Source organism: Myotis myotis, unplaced genomic scaffold, assembly GCF_014108235.1.
Source record: "Myotis myotis isolate mMyoMyo1 unplaced genomic scaffold, mMyoMyo1.p scaffold_m19_p_4, whole genome shotgun sequence".
NCBI lineage: Eukaryota > Metazoa > Chordata > Mammalia > Chiroptera > Vespertilionidae > Myotis > Myotis myotis.
In genome coordinates this window covers 12383806-12389865 of record NW_023416346.1, presented here as the reverse complement: position 1 = coordinate 12389865, position 6060 = coordinate 12383806, and positions in this window count along the sequence as shown.

Genomic DNA, 6060 nt, shown 5'->3' with positions numbered 1-6060 from the left:
CTTTTGGGGTGATGAAAATATTCTGGAACAATAGAGGTGATGGTTGCACAATATTGTGAATGCACTAAATGCCACTGGATTGTGCACTTTGGAATGAACAATTTTGTGTTAAGTGAATGTCACCTCAAAAAATAGATGATAGATTGATTGTTTGATGAGAGAGGATAGATTGATACATGATAGACACAGAGAGAGGGGCATAGATGAGCGAACACACCACCTAAAGCAGCCCAGACAAGACATGCTGAGGCCTGAAATCCTGGACAGATTAGAGAGAGATTAGAAGAAAATCAACAGGCATGGGGGAGGGGGCAGGTCAGGCATTAGGGACAGGAAAGGGGAAAGTCAAGAAGACCCCTAGGTTCTGGCTTGGGTGGCCTAGTGGGTGACAGCACCCTTCACTGAGGGAGGGTCAGGTTGGAGAGTAGCTCTCACCCAGTTAGCACTTGCTGGGCCTGCACCAGCAGCCCCCTGGAAATGATGAATAAGCAGTGGCCGGGGGAGTTTCCAGCTTGGATGAACTCTAGCCTTGAGATCCTCTGAGGCAGCCAGGCTCTAGCAGAGAGTCAGGTGTTGGCTGAAGATCTGCATAGACAGCCTGGGGAAATGGGGCTTGGTCCCATGGGGGGGCGGGGAGTGCAAGATAGACTGCATTTTATCGAAGTTTTGAGGTTAGGATTCGTTCCTGATTCCAGGGAAGCGGTAAATGAAAAGGTGGAGAGTTGTTGCCCAGCTCAGTGGTTGAGTGTCAACTTATGAACCAGGAGGTCACAGTTCCCGGTCAGGGCACATGCCTGGGTTGTGGGCTCAGTCTCCAGTGTGGGGTGTGCAGGAGGCAGCCGATCAACGATTCTCTCTCATCATTGATGTTTCTCTCTCTCTCCCTCTTCCTTCCTTTCTGAAATCAATTTTTTAAAAATTTTAAAGAAGGTGGGGAGTTGTTGAGTTGTTCCTCCATTTCTTCCCAAGATTATGTAAGTCATCCCTACCTGAACATAAATCCTTTAAAAAACAACAACAAAAAAAACTTAAATAACTAGAATGGCTCTGTGGTCTGCCACCAAACCCCAATTGATATGAATGGAAAGAGACAACCTGGCAAATACCATCCTAAAGGAAGTTAGTCAAGAGAAATTAATGTCAGACAAAGTAGACCTCAGGGCACAAATATTATTAGGAATTAAAGGGATTGCTGCATAATGATTAAGTAAATAATTCATTTGTAGCATTAACCATCGTGAACGTGTGCGTACCTGCCTAATGACAGAGCCTTGAATGTATATCAAACAAAAAAGGAAAAGGAAAAATTAATAAATTAGTACATTCACCACAATAAATTATACCACCTCTCACTACAATTGGCAGCTCAAGCAGACAAAACTAGTAAGAATATAGGGGGAGGGAATGAACAAACTTGATGAATGGGCTTTCCAAAACTAAAGACTACACACTCTTATCAGTTCACCTAGATTATAGTATAGGCCCTAGAACATTTACTATAACTCACCATGTCCTGAGCCACAAAACAAATCTCAACAAATACTGAAAGAATTGGTATTATCCAGATCATGTTCCCAAGCTGCGATAGGATAAACTCATAAATTGGTAGCAATAATAAGATAAGTCCTCCTAAATGTTTGGAAATTTAAATGTACATGGAAATCTAAAAACAGAACTGAACAACAATGAAAATAAAACTACACATGAAAACTCATGGGATGTAGCCCAGCGGTACTTAGGAGGAAATGTATAGCCTTAAAATGAATAAGAGGAGCACCAACTCGGGAAGTTAGAAAAACCACAATAGAACAATCCTAAAGAAAGTAGGAAGAAGGACTCACACTTCCTGATTTCAAAACATATTACAAAACTATAGGAATTAAAACAGTGTGGTACTGGCATGAAGACAGACAAATAGACCAATGGGACGGAATAAAGCCTAGAAAGAAATCCTCACTTATATAGTCAACTGATCTTCAGCAATGGAGCCAAGACCATTCAATAGAGAGAAGGCAGTCTCTTCAATAAATGGTTGTGGGAAAACTGAATAATCACATGCAAAAGAATGATGTTTGAGCCTGGCCAGTGTGGCTCAGTGTTTGAGCATTGACCTATGAACCAGGAGGTCACGGCTCGATTCCTGGTCAGGGCACATGCCCAGGTTGGGGGCTTGATCCCCAGTGTGGGGCGTGCAGGAGGCAGCCTATCAATAATTCTCTCTCATCATTGATGTTTCTAACTCTCTCTCTCTCCCTTCCTCTCTGAAATCAATAAAAATATATTTATTTTAAAAATTATGTAAGTAAAAAAACAAAAAAAATTCACAAAGGCAATCCAGAAAGAATTATTAGACGTAATACAGGAGTTTACAAAGTTGTTTGATACAAAATCCATACACAAGCTGAGGCCGGTTTGGCTCAGTGGATAGAGCGTCGGCCTGCGGACTGAGGGGTCCCAGGTTTGATTCCGGTCAAGGGCATGTGCCTGGGTTGCGGGCACATCCCCGGTGGGAGATGTGCAGGAGGCGGCTGATCGATGTTTCTCTCTCATCAATGTTTCTGACTCTCTGTCTCTCTCCCTTCCTCTCTGTAAGAAATCAATAAAATATATTAAAAAAAAAACAAAAAACAAAAAAAAAAACAAAATCCATACACAAAAAGTGTGTTTCTATATACCAGCAACACAATCCGGAAGGTGAATTTAAAAGAAAATAGCATTGCTGAAACCGGTTTGGCTCAGTGGACAGAGCGTCGGCCTGCGGACTGAAGGGTCCCGGGTTCAATTCCGGTCAGGGGCATGTACCTGGGTTGCAGGCACATCCCCAGTGGGAGTTGTGCAGGAGGCAGCTGATCGATGTTTCTCTCTCATCGATGTTTCTGGCTCTCTATCTCTCTCCCTTCCTCTCTGTAAAAAATCAATAAAATATATTTTTTTAAAAAAGAAAAAGAAAATAGCATTTATAATGGCACAAAAAAACCAAGTCTCTAGTAATAAATCTAACAAATGATGTTCAATTCCTTTAGGGGGAAATGTATTGAAAGGATCTTAATAAATAGAGAGATGTACTATGCTCATACAGGGGTAAACTCAATATTTTAGAGATAGCTAGTCTCCAAAGTGATTCAAAATTCAAAAAAATCCCACCAGAGTTTTCTCTGGAACTTGACAATCTGTTTCTTAAACTTCTTTAAAAAAAAAAAATATATATATATATATATATATATTTCTTTATTGATTTCAGAGAGGAAGGGAGAAGGAGAGAGAGACAGAAACATCAATGATGAGAGAGAATCATTGATGGGCTGCCTCCTGCACACCCTCCACTGGGGATGGAGCCCTCAAACCAGGCATGTGTCCTTAACCGGAATCGAACCCGGGACCCCTCAGTCTGCAGGCTGACGCTCTATCCACTGAGCCAAGCAGGCCAGGGCTGTTTCTTAAACTTCTAAGGGAAACTGGAGGTCCTAGAATAAGCAAGATAATTGTGAATGATGATGAGGAGGAGAAGGAGGAGTAACAAATGAAGGGGAAGCACAAGGAAGAAAAAAAGAGAAAGAGAAAGAGAGTAAAAAAGAAGAGACTCCCAAGAATGAAGACTTGCTTTAAAGTTCTAGTAAGTACAACAGGGTAGGCGAGTAAATCCAATGGACAGAAGAAGCCATGCTCACATAGACACGGGATGTGGCATACGACCAAGGGCTCACCACACATTTGTGCAGAAGGATGGGCTGATTAATGGGGTATGGACAATAGACACCAATGTGGAAAAATATAAAACATGATCTCTACCTCACACCATATACAAACAAACCCATTCTATGGATTAAGGTCCTGAATATGAAAACCTAGAAACATATTCAGAAAAGAACACATGAGGAAATCTCTATGCTCTTGGATAGGGGAGGATTTCTAAACAAGACAAAAATGACAAACCATAAAATAGAAGATCAATAAATGTAATTATATTCAAATTTAAGACTTCTTCATCTAACGATGCTATAGGCAAACTGAGAAGACAAGTAATGGGCAGGGAGAAGACATAACAGACCAAGGACTGGTATCTAGAATATATACCAGTAAAGACTCTCTCAAAATACTAAGGAAAAGACAATTCATATAGAAAAATTGACAAAGACATGATCAGGCATTTCGCAGAAGAGGAAAGCCCTGGCCAGTGCACTCAGTGGTTAAAGCGTCGGCCCACGCACCAAAGGGTTGCGGGTTCAATTCCCAGTTAAGGGCACATACCAGGTTCATTCCCCGCCAGGCACATGTGGAAGGCAAGCAGACAATGTATCTCTTTCACATCAATGTCTCTCTCTCTCTCTCTCTCTCTCTCTCTCTCTCTCTCTCTCTCTTTCTCTCTCTTTCTCTTCTTCCCTCCCTCCTTCCCTCTCTTCCACTCTCTGAAAAGCAATAGACAAAATATCCTCAGGTGAGGATTAACAACAACAACAACAAAAAAAAAAACCACAAAAAAATAAGCAGCAAGGCATACTAACCACTTCACACCCCTCATATTGACAGAAAGTACTAAATACTAGGTCAAAGTACTAAGTGCAAGTGTTGGTAAAGTGTGAAGAAAAAGAAAGGCACCAGATAAGTCCAAGTTCTCCCTGATTTGCTGACCTCTGCATCCTCAAAGCCTACCCGACTAACCTTGTGCCCCAGGAAGAGGGAAACACCCATGGGCATGTCACCTGCAGACAGCCTCAGCAGTCCCTATCTCTCCTCCTTCCAAAGCCTGCCACGTTCATGGTCCAGGGCCACGTGGCCTCATGGTTAAGTGCAGGGGCCCTGTGGTTGACTCTTAGCCTTGCCACTTAGTAGCTGTGCAACCTTTTTTAAAAAATATTTTTTTATTGATTTCAGAGAGGAAGAGAGGGGGAAAGAAAGAAACATCAATGATGAGAGAGAATCATTGATCAGCTGCCTCCTGCACGCCCCCCACTGGGATCAAGCCCCCAACCCGGACATGTGCCCTGACTGGGAATTGAGCCGTGATCTCCTGGTTCATAGGTCAACACTCAACCACTAAATGATGCCGGCTGGGCTAGCTGTGCAACCTTGTGTAAGTTTCTTAACCTCTTATGGCTCAGTTTCCTCTCCTGTGAACTGGGGGAAATAGCTATAACCCCTTCTGGGGCCAGTGGAAGGAATGAATGAGTTAATATACGTGAACACTTAGCCCAGTGGTCCCCAACCTTTCTTTGGCCATGCCCCACCTAAGCATCTCTGAAATCCTGATGCCCCCCCCGTGACATATAATTCTTATTATCCAAAAAGTAACTCCTATTCACGTGGAGGAAGCCTAAAAGGCCATTTACTTGGTCTAAACAAGCTTCCAAAGAACATGGCACCCATGAAAGAGAAAAACAAAAGAACGAAAGGAAGGTTGAAGTACTGAGGAAGAAATCACTAAGAAATTGTTTTTTAAAATGATAATGATAATATGAAGTGAGCCCTAACCAGTTTGGCTCAGTGGATAGAGCATCAGCCTGTGGACTGAAGGGTCCCAGGTTTGATTCTGGTCAAGGGCATGTACCTTGGTTGCAGGCACATCCCCAGTGGGGGGTGTGCAGGAGGCAGCTCATCGATATTTCTCTCTCACTGATGTTTCTAACTCTCTATCCCTTTCCCTTCCTCTCTGTAAAAAAATCAATAAAAATTTTTTTAAAAAATTTAAAAAAATAAAAATAAATAATATGAAGTGATATGAAAAAAATAGCAAATAGTTTCTTTTGAAACTATAATAGAGAACTGAAATACATAAATAGGTCACTATATATTTATATTTCGTATATGAGGCCCCTAGAACCATAAGAAATGCAAAAAAATTCGCTGTTAATAACTCATTCTCAAATTGCCCCCCTTAAAAATCAAATTGCCCCCCTGTGGGGCGTGTGCTCCACGTTGGGAACCACGGACTTAGCCCAGCCCCAGACCTCCTGAGGAGGGCCGTAGTCGCAGCACTGGTTTAAGGTTCGCTTAAACCTCACTTCCTCTTCCTGAGACCCGGATTGCCTCTAGCTGTGACTTCTCCTCCCTGTGCCTGGAGAT